This window comes from Solanum stenotomum, chromosome 8 (assembly GCF_019186545.1).
Source record: "Solanum stenotomum isolate F172 chromosome 8, ASM1918654v1, whole genome shotgun sequence".
NCBI classification, from domain to species: domain Eukaryota; kingdom Viridiplantae; phylum Streptophyta; class Magnoliopsida; order Solanales; family Solanaceae; genus Solanum; species Solanum stenotomum.
In genome coordinates this window covers 27,314,009-27,341,699 of record NC_064289.1, presented here as the reverse complement: position 1 = coordinate 27,341,699, position 27,691 = coordinate 27,314,009, and the positions used below count along the sequence as shown (strand labels likewise).

The 27,691-nt window shown below is 33.6% G+C and overlaps 1 protein-coding gene and 1 pseudogene across 1 annotated transcript in view; one reads left to right on the top strand and one right to left on the bottom strand.

The window, feature by feature from the left end:
• Window positions 1-27,691, top strand: part of LOC125872570 (CBL-interacting protein kinase 18-like) — a 504,282-nt gene that overhangs the window by 55,290 nt on the left and 421,301 nt on the right. The gene's annotated exons all lie outside the window — the stretch shown is intronic.
• Window positions 10,012-14,264, bottom strand: LOC125872560 (putative late blight resistance protein homolog R1A-3; annotated as a pseudogene).

Below are 27,691 nucleotides of genomic sequence, written 5' to 3'. Positions count from 1 at the left end.
ACAAAAACCACAAATGCCCTTACTCATCACCATTAACCTATATTACAATACCCATCACGTCTATTTTTTTTCCACTTCTGCCACATCAGTGGCCAAGCCTTCTTCTTTCAACTTTTCCTCTTCTTCATTCTCTCTTATCCTCTCCTCTTGTTGTTCTTTCTCTTCTTCTCCACTGGCTTCATTTTCTTCATTTTTCTTCTCTTCCAGATTCTCCTCTTCACTTTCTTCTTCTTTCTTTTCTTCTAGCTTCTCCTCTTCTTTTTCTTCATCGTTCTCTTCTTCTTTTTCTTCATCGTTCTCTTCTTCTTTTTCTATCATCTTCTCCTCATATTGCTCTTTCTCTTCTTCTTTCATCTCCTCTTCCTTCATCTCTTCATCAACTTCTTCAACAAAGTATTCATAAATTGTAGCAAGATCATCATCAACTATAGCTAATGTAAGGATCTCTTCATCAATTGTTGGTGCTGTAAAAATGTCATCATCTACTGCAAGATTAGTGGTTAAACATTAATACAAATAAATTATTTTACAGAAATAATATATAAATTTATCTACCTTTTTTTCTCGTTCTTTTCATTTCTTCTCAATTTCTCCTCTCGTACATAAGCACCAATTTCCACCATTGATTGCTCGAGGGATGCAATTACACACTCACACAGACTTTCATCTTTAGAAGTACTTGGTACATAATTCTCACAAAGTTGATTAGGATTGTGATCACTTAAATACTCATCTTCCACATTCTCTATGAAGTAAGGACAATCACACCTTTCAAATTTGCCTTTAAGGCATCGAGGACTGTATCCTTCACTTCGTCCACATATGACTTTAATGTTGCCAAGTAATTCTTTTTTGTCTCACAGACAGTAGGTGTGAGATATGGGTGCACAACCTATGAAAAAAATATATACAAATATTACACACTACAACAAATATGATATATAGCTACGATATCAAATTCGTCACTAATTGTTCTCTTTTAGTGACAAGATTCACTTTTCGTGCTTAAATATATGAGACACATACTTTTAGTGACAAAACATAAAAATTCGTAGCAAAGTTTTGTCCACTAAAGTTTCCCACCAAAAAATTAATTGGCGCCATTTGTTAAGTAGTGTTAGTCACGAATTTAAAGTTATCGGTGACACATTATTTTGTCACTAATAATGTATCTAATTCATGACAAATTATTTTGTCTTAACATTTATTAATTTTTGGACACAGAAAAATTTCATCTAAAAAAATATGTTGTTACAATATCAACAAATTATAGTTTGTAGTTAAATATTATAAGTTTTAACTATAAAAATTTAGATTTAATTATGACATTTATTTTCGTCACTAATAATATAAATAATTGGTGACAAATATTTATTGTCTCTAATTAATCTATGATTTAGTGACAACAAAAAATTGTTACAAAATATGTAAGGTGTTAAATAGCGATGACTTAATATTCGTAGTGAATAATTCAACTATTTGCTACGAAAAAAATTCATAGCTAAATACAATTTTTTTTTTGCTACAATTGTTCATAATTACAATGGACAACTTACAAAAACAATAATACAAGTGCTTCATAAGAAATAGACAGAGTCGATTCGTTAAATGGCGAGGAAAAATATTAAATCCAACGAATTCGGTCGATTTGTAAAAATGAAAAAGTTCATTTCATCAATTTTCTTAAATTACGCAATTATAAAATGCATCATTTGAAAAATACAATCTAGGTTATAAGTACCCTGAGTGGGGTATGGTTCTACCACTAGATCGCTAATATTTGTTGGTTTAACATTTTTGTTTTTTATTTGATACACTTTCATTGATAAAGACGATAAAAAAAATATTTTCTCAAGTCTTGGTGCTAATTTTGTGCGTGTCTATTGAATTGTGATTGGTAAACTGCATAAACTAAATCGATCTATTTGCTTCTGTCTAAAAATATGTACATATTTAATAGTAATTTCACATACGTACGTAGAACAACTACACAGAGATAACATCGACTTACAAACATAAACTTTGCAAAGGTGCGAAATATTTCATGAATTTCTATTAACTTTTTCCATAAATGTGAAAAATTGAAATAAACTAAAATATGAAAGCACAAATGAAAGAAATGAACCAACTAGGATTTCAAATATATTATGATAAAGTACTATAGTTATGGGTATCGATTTTTTTTTTAAAACAATTGATTTACTGATCGAATTGAACCGATTATTCAATTTTTTTAATAAAATTGAAAGTTTAATTTTATATAAGTTTATAATTGTACTGAATAATTTTTAAAATTTATAAAAATAAATAAATAAAATGACATAATCGTACTGAATATATTTAAAGATATTTTAAAAATATACAGTTTTATTAAAATATAATCTACATTTGAATGAATTGTGGGTGGTAAATTTCATGCATTTATGTATGTGTATAAATAATCATATAATATATTATTTCTACAGAAGTTAAATTTGAAAGAAGTGAATGAAGTTAAAAATAAAATAAAAATGAGAGACAAGAGAGAGTTGATTGGATGGTAAGCACTCATCACTTCCAACCTCAAGGTTGTGAGTTCGAGTCCCCAAGAAGGCATAATGTGGGAGTTCCTAGGGAGGGGTTAAAAAAATTGAGATTGATATCATAGGAGAATTAACCTTTTTTTATTATAATAAATTTATCTCTAATTAATACATTTAAGAACAAAATAATTTTTTGTATATAAAATATAGTTATTAGTGACGAAATTAGATTTTGTTCAACTACGAAATAAATATAACTTTAGAGACAATTGATGTCGTCACTGATTAAAGTAAAATAATTAGTGACGATATAATTTTGTCGACAGTAATAACCTTTTTAGTGACAAAGCATACTATTAACTACAAAAAAAAATATTTTTTAAGACAAATAAATTTGTCACAAATGTTTAAGAATTTGGGGACGATTTTCCTTTTTGTAGTTAATATAATACTTTTAGCGACGAAGCACTAAATCGTATTTGTATACTTTTAGCGACAAACATTTAGTGACGACTAATTGACGAATTATTTTTCGTCTCCCAAGATTTTTAGTGACGAAATATGATTTATAAATGACGAAATTATTTATCCCTAATAATCGAATTTGTTGTAGTGACATGACATTCACCAAATAATAAATATTGCTAAATAATGATAAATAAACTTTGTACTTTTTCCTTTGTACTTAAATGGATCACCTTCGTTCATATTATTGTTTTTTGTGGTGTGCCATCTAAGTAAACGGGGAATGGGTAAAGGAGAATCTAAGGACTTCTTAACATACTTTCCAAGATAAGGAAAAGCCCCATATATCCAAACATGAAATTAATAGAAGAACAAATAAATAAACAGTGACTATAAAATACTACACAAATATAAGAATTTATCATAAATCAACTACATAATTTATAAAAAGTACCAGAAATGCCCAGAGAAAGCCATACAGAGCATACGATGCATTTCCTCTTTCATTAAACACTTCACTTTGCTTCTTCAAATTGATTTTATTCTTCAGATACGTCAATGTTAAATTAAAACTCTCTTTCCCCCACAGATAACTATTGAAGAAATCTAAATCATCCACCATCTTAATGTGGCTTGAATCAACAATTTTAGATCGATCATGGGCAAGCATCATCGTGTGGATGAACAAAACCAACGAGCACTTCAACTTCTGCTCCTTATTCAACTTGGAACCCTTGATCAAACACATCAACTTTGTAGCAATAATAGACTTATTCTTAGTCACCTTGTAGTAAAATTTCTCTCCCTTTTCAAGAACTTTTTTGAATTTTGCATCACGTGGGTATGCTGAGCAATTCAACCCCGTAATCAATGCAAATTCTCTTAAGCCAAAGCAAGCAGGCTTATCATGCACACAAAACCAAATTTCATGTAATTTTTTTGTCACGTTTCACACGTCGCAACAACATATAATGGACCATCTGTCTATTGAACTTGAAATGTTCTGGAATATGCCTCAAGTGTCCAAAACAAGTACCTTTAAAATCATCATAATTTTTTTCTTGAACTAGAAGATTGTTAAATCACGATAAACATCCATCCTTGCTCTAACAATTTTTTTTGCTGGAAACGATCCTATTTCATCTATCCATGTCTTTAAATCATACGACTTACCAGAAATATCTTTTGCACAAATTGACAAAGACAGGGGATCTTCATCCTCATCACCAGTTTGGGTATCTCTACTACTCTCATCTTCACTGTCACTTTTATCATTACTAGATTCAACATCATCACTAGACCGGGCACTACTGTCCTGGTAGTTGTCAATCTCGGCCATTGTATCAGAATCAAAGTTCGACTCATGTTCTTCCACAATAATTTTTTTCTTTTTTGAAGCTTTGGAAACTTCTTCAACTTTGCTTTTCTTATTTTTAGAAGCATTAGGACCATATCGTTTAATGATGTCGCCTCTAGTTTTAGCCATATTGTACTATATAAAGCAAAAATAAATTTGTCATATCAAAATATCAATCACTAGTCTATTAACACAATCAAAGCTTACATTTAAAACACATGCAAAAGAAGTAGCAGTTCAAATAGAAATCGACAGTAAAATCGTAAACATAAAACTTTAAAATCGATCAAAATACAGTAAAAGTTTTCAAATTGCTAACATAAAACTTTTAAAAAAATTCTATGTATTATCCAAATCAAAACGTCATTAACGATGCTGAATCATAAACATAAACTAAAAAGGGTGAGATTTTCAAAAGTTTAAGCAAAAATCTAAACTTCACTACACTACCGCAATTAAAAAATAAATCAAATAGGACTAAAAGTTACTGGAAATTAGGGGTGTGCACTATTTGGTTTAAACCGAATAACCAAACCAAATCAAACCGGATTTTTATTTGGATTGTTTTTTTGGTTTTTCGGATTGGTTTTGGATTAATAAATTACTTTGTTTGGTTTTTTGGTTTGGTTTCGGATTTTAAAAAATAAAAACCGAAAAACCGAATTTTTTTTTATATATATATATATATATAATGTTTAGGCTTAGAATTAAGTTGGAGTTAACCACTTTTGTCCCTTTTTGGTTATTGCCTTTCATGATGATTACGTTTATATTTTATGTTTGAATTACATCTATAATAGGTATACTTATAAGTATTGTATTTTAAGTTTTACTTATGATTTATATTAGAAAGTATATTTAAGGGATTAAATATTATTACTTTGGTTATATATGTTATTAATTATTGACATAACAGAATAACCAAACCGAAAAAAACCGAACCGAATAGAGGAAAACCAAACCAAACCAAATTTATTTTGGATCGGATTGGGTTACACTTTTACAAAACCAAAAGCCGAAAATCCAAACCGAATAGTGTAAAACCAAACCGAAAAACCGAATGCACACCCCTACTGGAAATACGATGATGAAACTTACCTAAGAGGAAGAAGATTGAACAAGATTCAACTGAACTTGGGGAAGAAGATTGAACAAATAGACCCGATTCACTTCGTTTGAAATCTTCAGGAACTATTATGGGATCTTACGTTTGTTTATGGTTTCAAGAATAGAAGAGTGGAAAGGTTGATTCTTGGAGAAAGATATTTTATGGAGGTTTACAAAATCGATAACGCTAGTATATAGAAGATCAAACGCCACATTGGAGAACAAAGTTCTGAGGTTTCATCGGAAAAAGGGTTTTCTGATAACCCAAAATATTAAAAAAAAAATTATATTGGGATTGTACTTTATTTTTGGAAGGATTAAATTTATTTAATATTTGAAGTGTTGGGAAGAAAATGATTTTTCAAAACTTATATTTTATCCCCCAAGTTTTTAAAGTGTTAAAAAGGCCTCTGACCCCACAAGCCTACCCCACTTTTTGACTTTTTCTTCAAGTAAACCTACAAAATAAATCAAAAAGAAATGGGATGGCTATGAACTAAATTAAGTTATATTGGTGGGCACAACACCAAATCTTCTCTTCTAACTATGATAATCGACAAAGTCCAACTAGTATAGTCAGCAAATATCTTACAACGTTCAATATGCCGACTACTCAAAAATAGTCGGGAGGTCATCAAAACTCTTTTTTCCGACTACATCCTGAGTACTTTTGCAGTCGTCAAACAGCGAAATTCTGTGTGTGTATTTCAAATGATTAACAATAGCGGTCGAAATGAACATATATCTGATTTTGGGATCATCATTTAAGCCACACATGTAGGGCATAATTTACAAGTTTATCCACTCCAGAATAATTTTAGACATGCATTGCCTGAAATTTAAATGATTGAAGTTCAATTATATTTGCCTGAACTTTTGACCTGTATAGTTTGGAATGTAGCTCATTTTGCCTGAAACTAAACTAGATGGAAGTTTCAACCAGAGCAATGAGAAAGCAGGGGTTGGGAGAAAAGTTATAGATGAAGAGGGACAATTTATCATGGCAATTTTAGTATCAGCTCAATGTACCTCTCGCAAAATAGCACAATCCTGTAACTTCTTTCTTTTCCTGGTATAATAATTTTCATTTCACTTCTATTAATTTCTACATGATATATTTTCGGAGCCAAACATAATATAAAAGTGAGAGTATTATTAAGTTAATTAGTTTGTGTAAGGAATATTTATTGTATTAATTGAATGTCTTTCTTCAAATATCGAATGACGACAAACTATTGTATGTGGTCCAATTAGATAAAAGTGTCAGCTATTTGATCGGCATCATAGACATGTACAACACGAACCCTGTTGTTTTCGATATGGTGGTGGACAACGTGAAAGTCTATTGCAATATGCTTCACACGGCTATGGAGGAGAAGACTAATTCTTGATCAAGAATGAGGTTCCAAGAATATCGCAATAAATAGTAGGTAACTAATGTACTATAAATACATATATGTAAGTCTGTTTGTTTATTTGAAAGATTGTATAGTAAGATAAATAAATATATAATGGTTGTTTCTTGGGATGAAATTAACTAAAGAGAGTAACTAATTTGGAGATTTGGCTCTCCTGTTTGTTATTCTTACAAAAAGTGGTTTCTTTTCTGTGTCATTCACACTACACCAAAAATAATTTTTAGCGGCAATTAATTAACGGTAATAGCTTAACTATTGTTGAATATGTATTTTTAGAGACAATTAACATTCTTTGTGAATGTCTCTAAAGCCTATAATGACATTGGATTCAATGATAATTAACTAATACAGGTAAAACTTTAGTACTCTTTACTAATATGTATATTTATTACCACTAAAAGTTACTTTTTTTTATGGTAGTGTCAAAAAGGTAGGCCGCGTCAATCCTTCATTACTAAAATCTAGTACTAAGTAGCTATAAACATTTCAATTTTTTTGCTTCTTAATTCCCGTGCTTTAGATGCAATTATGGAGTTCATATTTACTATTTGTTTCATATTTTGTGATTAGCTCGAAATTTCAAAATTAATAAATTGTATTTTTGCAAATAAGCTTCTCTTATGGTTTAGTATAATTATTGCCCATTTTCAGTTCTCTTTTTTCTTGAAATCGTTCTTTCAGCTTAATCGATGTCTGTCAATAATTTGAGTTGAGCTCTGCATTATTATTGCATAGAAAAGGAAAAGGTGAAAAAACTCCATTAATGTGTCTAAATCGACAACGACTAACGAAAGCAATAATAATGAAAAGAAAGAATCAGTTTCAATGATCACATCCAACATATATATATGATTTTGAACACACCATCGAAACCCTTTACACAGTACTGAACAGTCAGCCCTGTTGTTAGTACTGTTAAATTAGGTCTTAGGCCTAACTCACGTCCCAAAAGCTAGCTCAAAGAGAGGAGGATTGTCCAAGCCTTATAAGGAGTCCACCCATCTATAATGAGACGGGCCCTGCTCTGATACCATGTTAAATTAGGTCTTAGGCCTAATTCACACCCCAAAACCTAGCTCAAAGAGAGGAGGATTGTCCAAGCCTTATAAGGAGTCCACCCATCTCATTAACCACCGATGTGGGACTTTTGTCATTCTTTAACAAGTACAGATACCAAAATAAGTGTCGAATCATACTTACTTATAATATTACCTCTAACAGCTAGCTTCCCCTGGATTTCCTTTACAACAACCATCGGTGTTTAGTTTAAACCTGTTATGATAAGGTAATTTCTACCATCTTTTGACTCTTGTATGTAAAACTGGATTGTTAGTATACATTTGGTTTGTAAATTTGCTTAACAAGACTACTGATTAAGCTGCTCTATATAATTTTTTATTATTCCATTTATTATGAATGTTTTCCAAAAAACAAAAAAAAAAAAAAAGCAAAGGCCACAATATCATGATCACCATGTGTGACAGACATGTTGGTAGATATATAAGCCAATGCTAATCCTCACATGTTGGTAGCTATGTTATTTTTCTTAAAACGAAGAAATAAAAAAGTAATGTCAAATAAAATAGAACTGAGAGTGTATATGACAGTAGTAGTGTAGTTAAACTGTTGGATCTTCGATCAGATGTTTTAAGGTTATCTAAACAAATAATTAATCTTCCTATTATTATCATCCTTGTAAATGGAATTTCTCTTTCTTTGACACAAAACATGTAATCTAAATGCATAATTACGCATTTATTTCAATATCAAATGTAAATGATCTGAAAAAAAGTTATATTCAGAGGTAGCTTAAATATGTAAATGAGGATAAGAGGGAACTGACTGTTTCACCTCTAATCCTGAAGTTATGGGGTTCGAGTTACAAAGAGAGCAAAAAGGAGAGAGTTGTAATAAGAAATATCTGTTTGTGTATTAGTATTTGATGTGACAGGTGATATCTATCTAGCTTCCCAAAAATATTGTTCCACCCAAATCGGATCCTCCAAAAATGCACTATGTGAAATCTAACACAGAAGCCCTTGCATTTCATACAGGAATGCTCATCATCCAATTCACTTTAGAAAAACAACTTGCTGCAGTAGTCACATTCAAACAAATCCTCGTGAATTTGAGAGCAATTAAGGGAAAGCAAGCATCAAATAGAAAAAAATCGAAACAATACCATTGTTGTGGTCAGAGGCGAATCCAGGATTTTAAGAATACGGGTGCACCATTGCTTTAAAGATAATATCAAAAAATTTATAATAACAATAACTAAGCGAGCAATACATAAAAATTACATTACCACAAAAAATATCATCAGTTTACAATTGTACTCGACGAGACTTCATATTTTGAAAACGATCTATAATAGCATCATTACTTACATTTTCAAATATCTTCCGCTCTATCTTACAAACTAAACATCCATTCAAAAATTCTTCACCAATGCTATTCAACTTAGTCACAAATTTAACTAGCAAATTTAAAATAAAATAAGAGAATCGCATATCTTTCACAATAAAAAATAANTATATATTTATCTTGTTAGTTTGTTTATTAAAAAGAGAAATCATAAACTAAAATTACCTTAAACTTTGATGATGATGATTTCTCTAAATTCTTGACTTGAAGTTGGAGACTTGGAGCTTCTTCTTTGTGTGGAAAATAGAAAACAAATTTGAAGAGAGAAGAAAAATATTGTTGGAACTTGGAAAGTGTGTGGGAAGGAAACTTTTGAAGTCTTTTGACTTTTAAACTTTCAGAATTTAGCTTCTTTTTTTTCTTTTTTAATGAAAAATGTGTTTTTAGTTAATAAAAATAAATTGAAGCGAATTGGGGCTGCCTGGGATCGAACCTGCGACCTGTGAGTTGAAATCTTGCAGTGGTACCAGTGAACCATCCAGCCATTTTGAGAACGGGTTCAACAAGTTTTAATTTAATATATTCTTTAATAATTATAGAAGTAATATATCGAGTTTAGTCGGATGATCACGGGTTCGGGTGACCCAAAATTAGTACATAAGTTCGCCCCTGGTTGTGGTTAGAGGCACATACTTGATTCACAACCGCCTTATACTCCTTCCCACACCTAATGTATTGAACATATTGTTTGCACATTAGATGCATATAGATACTGAAAAACACAACATAGGAGTTAATTTATACTTACTTGGGTAGTGATATCAATACGGTCGCATCCTTCAATCGCTTCGACTTCTTCCTTAATTTTCACAGCTGAAGCCTCCAGAGCGTTGTTCTTACACCTAATCAACATAATCTGTTTCAGTGTTGAAATATCTGCAAAGCCAAGGGGGATCTCCTCGAGCCTCTCACACCTTCGTATAACAAGTGTTTCAAGCAGGGGAAAGGATTCCTCCGATGCATCCCACCTTGAGATATCTAAGTTCACCAGTTTCAACAACTTTAGATTAGGGAAAGTAATATCTCCAAGGCACCACTCTTTTGATCGAGGAAAATACAGATTTTGTAATTGGAGATACTCCAGGCTTGATGGTCCAGCAATGAAGGGAATAGTGCTTTCTATAAGAAGCCCGGATAGTACCAACTTCTTTAAATTTAAAGGCAACTGTAACACGGATGGACAGTCGGACCACCTAAAGGAAAGGTGAAGTATTCGAAGGTGGGTAAGATCCTCCAATTTGGCAGAAGGGTAATTGTCCTCAAAAGTGATGTGAAGTTGTTGAAGATTAGGACACCGACTTACTAACACATCCACACTGTCAGTTTCATCAATAGCAACTCGCCTTGAATACCTCAAATTTTCCAATTTAGAGGATCCTTCAAAGAGTCCATGCTTATCAAATTCAGCATTATTCTTCACAACAAAAGATCCCCTGATCTCAACATGCCATAATTTTTTCATTTCCCAAAAAGACGCTGGTAACACTACTTCACGGATCAAATTCTTCAAAATTAAAGTTTCTATATGGGGCAGATGTGATTCTGGATGAAAATAGAATTTATCTGCCCAAACTGCAAGGTACTTCAGGTGATTTAGTGGTTTCAATGTAGCCGACGAAAAACGATCCACTCTATGAGAACTCAAATCCAAGACCTTAACAAGCCGCAATTCACTAATCTGACAGAAGGGATTCCAATTATAAAATATCCCTCCATTTGTCGTTATCAGTGACCTCAAGTGTTGCTGGAAAGGCTTCCGTGTTTTGGAGCCCAGCGATCCAAACTTGGAATGCTCTTCGCTGAAACTGAAGCTCACTCGACTTCCCTTCCAGTCCACAGGCTGAAACTAGCTAGCATGCCCCTTCACTGCCAGCATAAAATTTTCTTCTCTACTCCTCTCCAAGCAAAAGTGACGCACTGCATCATGAACCTGACAGATTTTGACTTTTCCATCATAACTTTTCTTTGAAACCATTACCACATTACTGCTAATAAGATCCATCAAGTAATCTTCGGCTGATTCAATGTTTTGCATGAATCCTTCTGCAGTCCATACACTTATCAGTTTAGACACTGGAATTCTTGTGTCCTCCGGAAACATCCCCATATAAAGTAGACAAGGCTTTAAACAATGGGGTAAGTTATCAAAACTCAACTGCATAGTCGCCAGACTATAATCTTCAAACTCAAGATCAAGATAGTCAAATAAAGCATCTTTCACCTCATTCCACCAAGATTCTTCCATTTTCCTTTTTTTGATTATTCCAGCTAACAAGACGACCACTAGAGGCAATCCTTTGCATTTTTCTGCAACTGCTTGACTCACATCTTGTAGTTCAGGCGGACAATCTTCCTTTTGAAACACTTTTCTTTGCAACAATTGGCAACTCTCTTTTGTTGTGAGGGATGGAAGATGATAAGGATCAATATAGTGCATGACTTGCTCACCCACTTTTTCAAGTCGAGTTGTAACTATTATTCTGCTTCTATTTCCAACGTCTGGAAAAGAAAGCCTTAAGTCCTCCCATGCCATACCATCCCACATATCATCCAAGACAATGATATATCTCTTTCCTATTAAGTTTTTCCTCAACATGTCAGCAAGAACATCATCCTTATCTCCCTTGTCCTCGGAATCAGTAACTTGACTAAAAATATCTTGTAATAGCTCTCTCCGATTATATGTTTGGGAAACAGTGCACCATGCTCGAACATCGAAATGAGAAATAATGATGCGATTATCATACAACATTCTAGCACAAGTTGTTTTACCTTGTCCTCCCATCCCAACAATAGGGATGACATCTAGCTCACTTCTCCCTCGAGTTAGATATTGAATTAGTTTTTCTGTTGCTCTCTCAAAACCCACTATATCCTCATCACTCACAGGATTGCTATGTCGAGTTGGAAGATGTTTAGATGGCTCTACCACATAGTGAGCAACGTCCACCGGCCCCATCTCAATCACCTCCACATTAATTTGCTTGATCTCTTTTAAGATTGTAGGAAGTGAGCAAAATATATGCAAAAAAACATTATATTTAGAAAGAATAGAGTCAATGGCAACCTCAGCTTCATTTGCCAAATTGATGGTCTGTCTATGAAGATCTTTAAGAATTTTATGTTCATGATGCACCTTTGCGACACCTATGAAAATGGATGATAAAGATGACAACTCCTTCTCTAAAATGGATGTAAGAACTGATAGTTCTTCCTCCAAATTACCTAAAAGAGGTTTCATTAGGAAATCTAAACCAGATTTAGATTTCGACGTCTCATTCAGTTTCCTTAAAAGAGAATCCAGAAATCTCAATCCACCAGAAGTGGGGAACTGAGATGGAGTAAATTTTAAGGATTTGTAATAAGTCTCCACTTGTTCATTTAGATCTTTAGTTTTCTCCAATATCTTTATCGAGCTAAGACTTATTTTGCTACTGTCATCTTTGTTTAAAGAGCTAGGAAGAAGCTTTTGAACTACATATAGAACATCACCTGCTATAGCTCCAGCCTTTTCCATAACCTCATTCAACCATTTACCGCTAATAACATGATTTGACACATCAGCATCAAGGAAAACCAACATGAACTCTATTGCCACATCAATATTTTGAGCAGAGATGTTATTAGGAAAGATCTCAAGCTTCTTGTTCCTGAGATACATCAGCAGACTATGAAGATGATGTGAAAATCCTTTGGGTAATTTCTTGCCCGTGAAAGTTCTTGATTGAGCAAACTTTGAAGCTTTTAGTTCACTGAGAAAAATATTTTTCATTTCCAACTCTACTAACAAAATCAAGCATAATAGATAGGGCGGTTTATTAAAGATATCATACTCATATCTGTCAAACTCATCCTTATCATTTACAAAATCAGCAACAACGGTAACTGAAACAGCATGACAAAGTTGTACCACATTATTAGCCATGAACTGAATTTGAGTCTCCAAACATTCCAGCTTCTCTTCGTTGACATTACCATTTATCTCTGTGGCATATAAGTATCTCAAAAAACTCATTTTCTTTTGAACAATTTTCAGTTGCTTTATAAATCTGTGTATTGCAAGTTTTTCTTCAGGAGAGTCAGACATAACCCCTTCCAGTAACATCATCAATACATCATTTAGATTATTTCCGAGGCAATCCATATATTTCGAGAGACCAAAATCATTCTTCTCATAATTATAACTTAAACTGGTTTTACCTTCAAAGAATTCCAACAAATATGATTCTAGCCTTTCCAGATTATGGTTAGCTTTCTGTACCTTTGGAATTCTCCTAAATAACAGTTGAAGCATTTTCATAGTCAATTTGGCCTTCTTTGTGAGTTTGACTAAGGAATCAGGCAAAAGAACATGATGATACTTCATAAAGTTTTTAAAAACTCTTAACACCATTTCAAGTTTCTCAATTTGATCAATCTTGAAGCTACTCATATTACCTCCACTCTTGATCCTTCTTCGAAGATCTAACATTTCCTCAATTTCATTTTGAGCCATTTTTTGTTGAAAAATTTCTGCAAGTTCACCAACTCTTGGAATTAGGTTCATCAACAACATTTTTATTCATGTCTTTCAATGTTTGTAGCTATGTTAATGCTTGTGAAAGATAATACATTTTATGTACCATTTCATCTAACAAATGGTGGGTATTATCTCAGAAAATCACATTTCACTCAACTTTCATATGGTCCACTCAACTAAGTCTTTTTTTTTTAACAAAAGGAAACTAATATCAAATATGTGACGCTAATGATGGAGGGCGGACCGATAAGAGCATTTAGGCTGACAAGCATCTAGTTGAATCATACATAGGAATAGTGAAAATGAAAAAAAATAAGTCAATACATTATACAAGTTCACTACACTTTTGAGCTCGACGATGCGTATCCCCAAAGCTTGGCTCTAACAAGATGGTCATTATAATTATTCTACCCATAACTTAACCAATAGAAATGGAAAATGAAGCATCAACTTAAAATTAGAAATGGAAAATGAAGCATCAACTTAAAATCGCTTATTTTTACATCTCAAGCACATCTAATGTGTGTCTAAACTGTGATAGAAGTCGAGTTTCATCTAAAAAGGGGAAATGATTTTCCTCACTTATAAAAGGAATCATTTTCCTTACAATTTTCAAGTTCACAATACTTGCTTTAACTAACACTTAGATATTATAATATACTTGTACATGGGCACATGTATTGCACGTGTACCCCATAATGATGAGTATGAACTATTAAAAACTCACATAAAAGGTCTTTAAAATTGTGTTTGAGTTAACAATAATGTAAAAAAAACTCAAATATGTCATTGAACCCAACTATTAATGAATGACATAAATGAACCTTTTTTCTCAAAGTTGAATGACATATTTGAGTTTTTTCCCTATTTATTACTCTCCGTCTAACAATAGTTGTTCACTATACTATTTTGGATATCCAACAATACTTGTCCACTTTATGAAATCAATAGATAATTTTATTCTTCGTTCCTAATTTACCCTTGTCATTAATTATAGTCATTTTCTTATTACATTTTTCTAGGCATTGTATCTATTATATTCAAAGGGTGATACGGTAAAATTACCATTTTATTTATAATTTCTTAAGAAATGTGCAAAGTCATTAGTGGACAAGTTCCGTTGGATAAAAGAGTAGTATAAAAAAACAACTAATGCATTCCCAATGATGAATAAAAAAAAGTGTGCGTGAAAGGAGAGCACGGTTAGTAGCTTAGTTGGTTGGATGACTGTTCAATTTCCCTACCCCCAATTTGTATCAATAAAGACATATAACCAGCCATCTGCTTTTGAGCAGATCAGTTTTTGAACTTCAAGCACCATCCTTAAATTCGTTGATTTTTTTAATTAAAAAAATAGAAATTTAAAGAGGAAAACAAAAATAAAAAACTTTTTTGGCTGGTTCAACAGAGTTAAAACTATAATTATTATGTGTGATATCCATTTGTTATTATCTAACATCATATAAGAAATTAAAACACAAGTGTTTCTCAGTGCCATAGTTTTTCATACATGACAATCATAAATGTACTACATTTATATACATCAAAACCATATTCATAATATTTGTTTGAATTTGTAGTTTTAGAACCATGAAGTTTATTGGTAAAAACTTATTCGCACATAGCATTTACGTACACAAAACCATAACTAGGTAAAAGTAAAATGGAGTAATTCAGCTCTTATAAGTTATATATATCAATTTAAGAACTTAGAGATTGAAAAATACCTGATAAAGATTGCAGTAGGAGAAAGACAGATCTAACAACAAAAGGAACAGATTAACTCATATATGATGGAGTGGATCTAAATGCTACCAAAAAGTCAATACTTGTATTTTAAATGAATAGTTACGTTTTTAAATGGCACAAACACCTATGTATAAGATTAGAATTAATTAATGCATTACTAATTTATGCCTTTATTAGTGGCAGGTATACAGCTGTGTATGAACTCTCTAACTCATTAAGAATATCAATAGCCATCTCTCCTCAAAGTATATGGTAAAGGTTTTTTAGAAACTAGTCTTGGACACGTGCGTAGTATGTGTGTCGCATGCTAAGTTGTGTGGAGTTATTATAACGATAATATATATGTATGTTATTCATGTATCCCATGCTAATTAAGTACAATAACTTAATTTGAAAATATTTTAATAAAGGTGTGATAAGTTGCACAAAAATTAAAGAGAAATATACAAGCTCAAACCAATAACTTCAATTATGAAATTCTTATAATATATCAAGTATTCAATTTGATAAACGTTTCTTTTGTTTAATATGTCATAACTCATAAATTAAATGTCAAGTGTGATTTCAAAATATCTCCTGTCTTAAGTTTTTTATAGTCTTTTTCACCTTTGTAGTCTCCACCTTTTCACATATGCATACGTATTAAGAAGTTGTTGTCGAATGAGAGTAGTGTTTTGCAAAAATTATATAGAAATTTGATCAATCTATGTCCTCCTTAAGATGACTAGTAGATGATCATTGTGCGATAACTTGCATAGCATAATTGAAGAGAAAATATACAAGCTCAAATCAATGAATGGTGAGTCTATTCAATCAAGATTATTATCAGTACAAGGTACATCATGTAGAATATTATTGCTATCAAATAAATTTCAAAAGAAATATTCGAACAATTTTAATTATGTAAATTTTTTAACAAGTATTCAACTTGATAAAAGTTTTTTTTTAATATGTCACAACACATCATTTAAGTGTCTCTTATTGGTTCAATTTCATGTTCTAAAATTTTTGCCTTATTTCTAAGAAACTCTAGCATCCACCTTTTTATAGTCACATATAGATCAAGAAGTTGTTGTCGAATGTGAATTGTGTTTTGTAAAAATTACACATAAATTCGATGTATATGATAGTTAGTGGATCATTGTCAATTTTGTGGTGTACACCTACAAAAAAATAGTTATTATTAGTGATTAAAATAATAATTGCTAAAATATTTGATCGATGTATATAAATCATAATTATTATAGGTGCGTATATCCTTTCCCTAATTCAAAATTATTAGTTTTGTCATCTGTGAATTTAACAAAAAAATATTAGTTAAATTATGTTGTTGACACCCAATTTTGAACCTTCACAATATAAATTAATCATCGAGCTTCTTAAAATATCAAACTATTCAAAATTTCTGACTTTNATGATTTTTTCTGTTTAAATCTTTGAAAATTATAAGTTTTCTTAATTTCTTTAAAAAAATTAAGTGGCGACTCTTTCTAAGTATTTTTCTCAAATTGTTTTGTACTTAGAACATTTCAAAAAGTGATTTTTCTAAAGGTTAGGAAAATTACGGCACAACATATGTAAATTGATTCCTAACCAAAATTTACACAAACAAGAATATACAGTTTCATGATACTCCAAAAAGTTATACTTAAAAAGAAAGTAATCTTACCTAATTTGATATTTGCATAACAAATTCTATGTTGCAAAAGGTGAAATAACTATGATTCACATGTTTACCTACCCAAGTAAGATGAACTTTCAACTTATCAGAAAACATATGTGAATAGGTCGAATTAAAGACAATAACTTATAATATGAATAGATTAAATAGAGAACATAAACAAAAGTAGAAAAGAGAGACACAAATAGAAAATAAATATGAGAAAATGTCGCCTACACAAAGTAGGATTGATAATCTAACAATTTGCTGAATTGGAATAGTTGTCTTATGATTTCTCACTATATATACAGAATATATAGCATTTAGTAAATGAATATATTGTATTGAATTGATCAAAGAGCTTACTCCACATTGAATATACCAAACAACTTTTAAAATTCTCCATATGTTTATTACTACGAAGAGATGTTTTACTTTTTACATTAGGAATCAAAAGATAAAACATTTACAAAAATTGAATACACATAACTCCATGTCTTTTGATTTATCTAGTTTATCCATTTGCTATATTATTATTTGTATTTATTAGAAGATAGATTTACTTTTTAGCAAAAAAAATATAACATAAATAGGAGTTAAATAAATGAAAAAATATTAATGGGTATTTTCGTGTATATATATTCAATAGCCTAATGCCTTGAACTAAGTGTATATTTATATTCTTGTACAATATTATCGTAGGAATAACATTTGATTGAAGGATATTAATGTCATTCAATATTTTATGGACATTTTGATAATCAATTTTTAAAATATTATGGTTCCACTTATATATATATATATATATATATATATATATATATATATATACACTATTTACTAATTTAATAGAAGTTTTATTTCTCCTTTTGTTATGTCAAGGAAAAATGACAAATTAATTTATGATTACTATTTAATATTTGATTAATAAAATATTTCTTACTTTTTTATTTAGTATAGGAGTAAAATGACAATCCAACTTTAAATTTTGGAGCTTTCCACTTTTAATAAAAGAAAATATTATTATTTTATTATTTATTATTTATTTATGATAATATGATGATAAGTTAGGAAAATAAAGATGTATAGTTATGAAGTTGATTTTAAATAGAAAAATAAATTTTAAAAATGATTTTAAGAAAATAAATTAATAGGTAAGGGGTATTTTTGTAATTCAACTTTTGACTTAAATTGTTCTCACTTTTAATAATATATGATGATGCTGATTGTATGATTGTGGGATCCTAGTGGCTCAGCTGGTTAGCAACATAAATTTTCGCCTTGTTGGTCAGGGCTCGATTCCCCACCTTATAATCCCCTCCCCATTAGTCTGTTAACAAAAAGGATGAGAATAATACATAAATATGCTCCTTAATTTGGTCTCACTTTACATTTATGCCCTCTTACTTTGGATGTGCACAAATAGACACTTAAACTTGTACAAAGTTGAACAAATAGACACGCATCTTATGTGGCATCCTACATGACAAATTAGTGTGCACAAATAGACACTTAAACTTGTACAAAGTTGAACAAATAGACACACACGTCCTATGTGGCATACTGCATGGCAAATTGAGTCCTCTGTGTACTATGTCACATATGACTCATGTGTCTACTTGTTCAACACCCAAAGTTGGAGGGTATAAATGTGAAATGAGGTCAAGTTAAATGGCACATTTATGTCAAAGGATAAATATTCACCATTTATGTCAAAGGATAAATATTCACCATTTATTACATGTACATCGAGGGTATAGATACATTACTTTTTCAACAAAGGGTATATTCACTCTAAATCACAAAGTTGAGAAGGTATATATTAGAGCAAGGATAAATTTGATTATTTTTTTTTTAAAAAAAAAAAACTAAGACCTCTTTAGTATTGTGTTAAAATGACAAAAAATTTGCTCCCCAAACTATATAGTCAGTTTGATGTTTGCATCAATGAATTTTTTTAAATCTATTCAACTGCAACATTAATTTATTATTTTGCTGGCTTGATCTATAAAGTTCCCCTAGGTTCAAACCGGAGAATTTTTAGCATACTATGAGAAACTCAATTAGCATTAGGTTGGGTTCTTCACCAAGGAGATGATGTTTTGTTTTCCCCCCAAAAGCCATCACCAATGGTTGTAAGTCATTGGTGTGGGGGTTAGGCTTGACCCCAATCATGTCCATTAATTCCCAAAAAGATACAAAGTTGGAGGGGGACATGAACCAAACCTCCAACTATAATATCTACACAGAAAAACCACCAGTGGAGGTGAGAAAATGATCAAACTATACATCCTTTTCTACAAGACCGTTAGTGAAAAGAATTAGCTAACAAAAAAATTGTTCTTCTCATATTTTCTTCTCATGGTGGGGAGTTGCCATTTGTCTAGTTGAAGTAAACCTTTAACCTCACTCGGAAGTGTTGAAGGAAGGTATAGAAGGTTCTGTTTCCACTAGTTAAGGCAAGTTTAGCCAGAAAGTCAACAATGAGGTTAGCTTCCCTAAAACAGGGATTATTTCAACACTGACATTCGTGTTCCTTTGAGTGATATCAGCAATAATATTTTCAACTTCCTGTTGCGAGTTTCCTTGTTATTCAACATGTTCACAATTACTAGAGAGTCCATTTCCAAGTTGAAGTTGTTAAGACCATTATCAATGCAAGCAATCAAGCCAAATTTTGCAGCCATAGATTCTGTGTACATAGAGCTTGTGCTCTAAATACTCCATGGAAGGCAAAGTTGAAATCTCCATTTCTATCTCTGGAGATGCCACCAATCTGTAATACCCCGTATCCGAAAAGTGTTAATGAACCAAAATCTCAGAATCTGCAGGTGCCACCTACGAGGACCACATACAGTCCGTAGGTGGACCCACGGACCGTAGGTGACGTCCGTTGGTTGGCCACCTTGCCTAAGTAGGTCCAGGACCACGACTCGACCTACGGACTGTGGTTCAAACCCCAAAATCATGGTCTCTGATGACCAACGACGGTTCACCAAGACGGACTGTAGGTCAGACCACGGTCCGTTGACTAGGGTCCGTGAATGGTCATCTGGCAGTTATTTTTAGGGGCAGTTGGGTCTTTTCCTAATTAATTAGTTCCTATACTATGTCATTTTGCCTATATTTAATTAGAACCCCTATATAAGCCTTTTACCCCCAAATTCACCCCACTTAATTCATTCTTCCTAAATCCCAAAAGAAAAAGAAAACCTTCTCTCAAATATTCTCTCTCTAGAACTTGAAGAAAAAGAAGAAGATTTCACCTAGGGTTTCAAGCTAAGGATCCAAATTCTCCATTGAATATAGCCAATTGGGTATGTTAGCTTTCATCCATGGGTTCCTTCCACCCATGGAGTCCCCAAATTTCCTTTATTTCAAATAGTAGAATTACCTAATTAGCTAGGGTTTTCCTCTAACACCATGTGTTCTTTTGATGATTGATCTTAGTAGTTTGATTATATCTAAATATGCATGAATTGATGATTTACAATGCTTTTATGATGTTTCCCTTATGAATCCATGCAAACCCCCATGTTTTCCAAATTGTGATCTCATAATATGGGTTGTCGATTATGAAAGTGAAGTTTTGTGATCTAAAGCATGAAGTAATAGAATTACATGAATATATGATAAAATACCTATCTAATGTTAGAATTATAGATTTGGTGATTGAAAGTAGCTTTGAACCTTGAAAGGGCAAAGTATGAGTTTATGCATAATCTTATGAAACCTATGTAAACACTTTAAGTGTGCTTTGAGAATGAAATGCTAATGTTGTTGTTGTGTTTATTGAAAGGTCATTCTCATAAAACACTTACGACCATGATATGAAAGGTTTTCTCACATAGAAAGGATTCTTAGGTTGAAAGCCTATACTCATGTCATGCCCCGAGCCTACACCCAGAGCGGGACCGGCACTCGGAGACCATTGCTGGCCCCAAGCGAACCCTTGGCCTGGCTTTCTTAACTCAGCGGAAACATAACTCAACAGAATAACTCAATGCAAATGCAAGGTTACAAAATAACTTAACTTATAAAATCTGGCCACAAAGGCAACTCACATCTCAAAATAGAATATTTACATATATACATAGATGAGACACTCAAAACTAACTGACTGACTGTCTATAAAGCCTCTAAAATACTGAGATGGATGTTGGGACGGATCCCGCAACATCCTAATAAAACAAAACTTAAGAACACAAATAACCGAGTCCTCCGAAAATGCAAGGAGGCTCACCACTGACTGTGGAGTGCTCAACTGGATCAACGGGTGTGCTGAATGCTGATCTTGGGTACCTGCGTCTGCATCATAAGACGATGCAAGCCAACTGGCATCAGTACATGGAATGTACGAGTATGCGAGCTGGACCGCTAAACAACCACTTAAGCTTGAAAGGGATACAAAAGAGAACTTACCTTGGCTCTGTTCAACTCATGGATAACTGAACTCAATATAAAGCAATGAGACACATACAATATATATATATATATATATAGCTTGTAAAACTATTTAAAATATGACGTAAAAATCATATTTATAGTATCATGAAAATACCATGCTTCCTCTCAAAGTCTACTTGTGCAATTCATGAATGAAGTCTCATACCCCCATCCATACTAAGCAGAACTTATCGAGGAACCAAGCTCTTTCTACTATGAGAGTTCTCTAACCGACAGCCACCACTACATGTATAAGTAGTGATACAACGTTTTACCTCACGTTGCCCAAAGACCATCCTATACCTTGCCATCGATATAGGACCTTACTTTAACTTTTGCTTAATGGATCCACTAGCTTAACTTTCGTGATCATCTAAAAAGTATGATCCGAGAAATCCCATGTTTGGCTACATGGTTCTTATGGAGAGTTGAGTTAATATGAACTCGTGTCCCCAATTTGGTGCTCAAGACTACTCCCAAAAATACTTTAGCTCATAAGTGTTTTAAACACATCTTTCTTTAGTTGAGATAATTACTCAAAACTTAGCCCGAAGGCACTTGAAAACTCTTTCTAAAAAGAACAAATCAAAACCATATTTTTTTAATATGATCATTGATGACTTGGGATATTCATACTGCTTAAACATTGATGGTATATCTAGAGACCATACTGTTTAAACATTGATGACATACTCGATTTGTCATACTAATCATATTTTAGAAACTCTTTTGCAAAACTCATCTTTTCTTTTTAAAAGAGATAATGCTCAAACTTCTCAAAACCTTTTTGGAAATCTCAGTTTCCTCTCAACTTAAATGTGAAAACACTTATAACCTTCTTTGGGAAATACTTAGTTCCCTAATTACTTTTGAGAAATGCACTTGACTCTTGACTCTTGACTTAACTCGAAACTCCTGACTTAACTGGAAACTCTTGACTTGACTTGAAACTCGATACTCTTTACTCGACTTGAAACTGTATGCTCTTTACTCTTTACTTAACTTGGAACTTGAGACTATTTGCTTGACTTGAAACTCTATACTTAACTTGGAACTTGAGCCTTAGAATGAAGTTAAAATGTTTAATGAAGACTCTTGAAAAACTTTGAAGACTTGCTTGGACTTACTTAACTTCTAAGCTTGACTTCTAATTTTACTTGACTTGGAAACTAACTTCACTTGAATTGGAAACTAACTTCACTTGAATTGGAATCTAACTTCACTTGAATTGGAAACTAACTTCACTTGAATTGGAATCTAATTTCACTTGAATTGGAAACTAACTTCACTTGAATTGGAAACTAACTTCACTTGAATTGGATCCTAACTCAACTTGATTTGGAATATGGATTCAAGGGTAATGATCTCATGTTTACGACACTTCTCACTTTCTTAATCACTTGCTCGAGTCTTGAAACAAGTTAATAGAAATTGTAGACGACTCATCACAAAGACTCAAAGGGATTTCCTTAGAATATTTGAAAGAATTCTCAAAACATAACTCTCAAATCTACCTTGAGTTTGAATTATGAATTCAAGATTTTGATCATGTTAGGAATGACTTTTAGGTGCTTAGAAGTAGCTTAGAGTAGTTGGAATCGAAAAGGAGTGAATGCGCACTTTAAATGAGCTCAAACGGGGCAACCGACGACAAAAAGATGGGGCAAGTGACCCTGGCGCCATGGGTGGCGCGGGGCGCCAGCCCCTAAACTTTAGAGGTGAGTTTGGGGCGCTCTGGTAGGCGCGTCGCGCCAGGCCCCCAACCCAGAAATTTCAACAAGTTCATTTTCTCATTTTCTCATCTTATTTCACCTAAAATCGAATGGTTTCTTCCCAAAATCACTTCGAATCATTAAAACCCTCAATATACCATAGATTCAACTCAAAAACACCACTGGAAACATACACCAAGCCAACAAGAAACTTCAACAACACAACCACAAACTTCAACCAACACAACCACAAACTTCAACAAATACAACCAACAACTTCAACAAACACAATCAATCTTTTGTCGAAAATAAAACGAGTTTGGCGTTTGGGGGAAAGGATCACCCAACACTAAAAGCTCACATACCTTAATAGGGATCACCCCCGACGATACCACGACGATCTTTGACGGAAACTCCTTGATCTCCTTCTTCTTCTCTTCTTCTCCTCCTTCTCTCTCAAGAACCCTAACTCTAACTCTTTTAAAATGGTAAAACTGATCTAAAAGCCAGTCCAACACTAATATAACCAAAAGAATTGGTTAGTGAAAAGACCAAAATGCCCTTAAAATTTCCGGACGGATTCCCTGCAAACTGCCCAACTTTAAATGGCCATATCTCACTCATACAAACTCGAAATCGAGCAAACTCGGTGGCGTTGGAAAGATCATTCCACAAGCTTCGCAACCATAACTGGAAATACTCCTAACACATCCTGAGCTATGAGTTACGACTGCTCAAAGTTGGCCAAAAATTCTTTCCAAAAATGAAAATTTTCAATTCTAAGTCTCTTCAATTATTTCACATTGCCGGATGTTACAATATCTCCCCCTTGGGAACATTCGTCCTCGAATGAGATGACTCTTACTAGGCTAAGGGTGTAAATCAAACTCAAACACCCAACAAGCAACCATGCAAACACCAACAACAACTACATGCTCACTATAATTCAAAGAACACTAAGAAGGAGATTAGTACCTTGATCTACACTTCCTTCGAATTCAAAGAGATGTGGATATCTCTTCTTCATGTCCTTTTCGGCTTCCCAAATAGCTTTCTTAACAAATTTGTTCCTCTAAAGGACCTTGACTCAGGCTACCTCTTTCATTCTCAACTTGCGAAATTGGCGATCTAAAATCTGAACAGGAACCTCCTCATGACTCCTTTCCTTTCATGGTTGAAACTTCCAAACATACCCAATCATCTACTTCAGACTCTAACGCCTTCCTCCTAACATCATTGTAGGATTCTTGACTACTCTGTGCTTTTTAACCTCTCTTGAATCACTTTCGCCTTCTCTATAGCTTGATGAACTAACTTTGGATCTATCAACCTTGCTTCTTCAACTTCAAACCATCCAAAAAGAGATCTACATCCCCTCCCATAAAAAGCATCATAACGAGCCATATGGATGCTAGAATGTTAACTATCGTTGTAAACAACTTCTTGCAAGATAGGTAATCATCTCAATTATCCTTGAAATCAATTCCACAATCCACCTTGATACTTCGAAACACCATTTCCCCCTTAAGTCTAAAGCTAACACTTGAAGGCTATGGACATATTCCATCATCTCTAAATGGTCTACCTCTTCTTTTAATCTAACACTTGGGAGAAATTTATCTCATGCCTACCAAACTCTCTATAAGCGGTACTAAGACCTCTTTCTAAGGTGCTTCTCTTAACATCTTCTGATTACATACTCTCTCGGTACATCTCTTAATGCTCTCGTTACACTGGTGACTTATTCACACTTCATTGCCCTTATCTAAAGGTTAGGGTTGCTCACTTGTACTACTCACATTCATTGTATCAACATCTCAATTCCTCACCTACTCTAGGTCAAGTCTACTAGATCAAATCTCAAGACTAACATCATCGCTCTCATGTTGCCATTCCTTTGATCATAACACTCATCTCAAATTCAAACTTAATGTTTATGACTAAACCCAAATATCAATATGATTGCTCGCCTACTATACAAACTCACCACTACTATGCACAAATTTTTGGAACACTCGTCCACTAGGACCTTATGACCAATAGTCAAACTTCACCTCTTAGTATTCATACTCTCAATTTACTATCACATTTCCCTTCATAGCTTGAGTACTATTCACTCATTCACTATACATCAAGGCCCAATAATTCTATACCACTTTGAATGTTATGGGACCTCCCTCAAAATCATAAGCCTAACTTAGATCTAACACCTCATGAATACTCTGCTTTCTTTTTCAACACTCGCACCTGTCATTTTCTACACAATAACACTTCATCACTAACTCCTTTCTAGCTACAACACACTCTTCCTCTTATGATGTAATCTTCATAACTCATCACTTCTAAGTCTACCCATAAGGGACAACTCTTCATTCATAACTTACTGCGTGCATGTGTAATGACCCTCTTGGTCATTTCTGTGTCTTGCCTTCTGTGTGTCGTTTAGAGCGTTCCTATAGCGACCCCGAGTCATTTATGACTTGCTGGGACTGACAGTTCGGTCACCTGGTCGTTCGTTTGGTCTTGGTGCGAGTTTTTGTGTTTTGGAGCTTATAAACCTTGAACGATCATTTTCGATCAAAAGTTCAAGAAGATGACATCGGAATCTTATTCTGACGATTCCATCAGCTCCGGAAGGGTCATTTTAGGCTAGTAGCATGGTCGACATGACTCCCGAGGTTTTCAGTGTGAGTCGGTGCGATTAGGCGTTTTAGCCTTTAAAATTTGGCTTAGGTTTGACTTTGGTCAACATTCTGAGTAAACGCGCTCGGATGAAAATTCCGTCAGCGTGGTTAGCTTCGGAATGTCGATTTTGGTCTAGATTGACCCTTCTTTTGTGTCTGGAGGTTTTCGATATCTTTCCGAGCCCTTTTGTGGGTTTTGACTTAAAATGGCTTTTGGAAGTGGGACCCACTTTTTATCGAAATGACCTCTGATGGAAATTTCGACTGCGCCGTTGAGTCTGGAATATCAAATTTGGTATGGTTGCATATGTCGTTTACGTGCACAGGGTTCCGAACGAGTTCGGAGCACCCCGTCGGAATTTTAAGTTTTGGAAATGTTGCAGATTTTCTGCAATAAATTGCAGAAAATCAGCAACATTTCCCAAATTTCAAACCCTCATAACTCTCTCATCTCTCAACCGATTTGGGCGATCCAAAAGGCAAAGTTGTGAGATTTTTCGAGGACAACGTGTTGGTGAGCTCGGATAGTGATTTGGAGTCCCCGTTTGAGGTAATTTTCGAAAAATACCTGCTGCCAGACCTCTTTTTGTGAGTTTGATTTTGGAAATTTTTTAGACTTGTTTTCTTAGCCATTTTAGATCCGATTTTGGTGATTTTTGAGGCTATCTTGAGTGGTTTTTCGAGGAGAACATTGTGCTATTGTCATATTTTACTGTAGACCGCTCATTTTTGGTAAATACGCTGATTCAACTGCTGTCCATTTCTAATTTTTGAGAAAATTTGGGTTTTGGTTGTATGTTGATATTGTGTTGTTCCCGAGCCCCGAATTGTGTTCCATTTTGGGACATGAGCTGGGAAAAATGGTTAGGACCCACTTTTGGGGTTAATTTCAGAATTTCCTGCGCGGGTCCCACGATTCCCGTTTTGACTCCAAAATTGACCCGTCTCCGTTTGTTGTGATTTTGGTGTCTAAACGACCGTATTAACGTTGTGACTGTAGTTTTGATAGCGGGGCAGAGTTTCGAGGACGTTCGGAAAGGGAAAACTCCGAAGGAGTGGTTTTGGAGCGCGTGTGATCGGCCTACAGGTAGGCTACGGTTTCCTTCTCTTAGATTGAGCTCGAGAATGTGAATGCATGTTGATTAGTTGGGATTTGGGTTGGGTAGTCATTGAATCTTGCATAGGTGTTAAGAAATCATGTTTTCGGCCTATTTCGGGAATTATCGGGTAACTGTGAGAATGCTTTGTATTATTAACGGACCCTCCTCACTATGTGGAGTACTTGCATGCTTAATTATTGTTTATTTGAAGCATGTTGGGCCTTAGTTTAGGTTTGACTAGGGCTTGCCTTAGAAATACATTATTCGGATCCAATAGGCCTTAGTTTTGCCCTGACGTCGCTCGGCCGACTTAGATCCCTGTAGACTGGTGTAGCAGACTTGAGTCTGATAGTTTGGGCCTTAGTTAGGCGATACTCTTTCTCCGACTATAGTTATCCTTATTTTTCCCCGATGTTACGGCTTCACGAGTTACGTCGGCGACACTAATTCTACTTCGCGATTTGAATTTGGTTTTCGATTTGGTTCCAAGGACTTACATTGATTGGCTATGTGTGGACGGCGTTTCAC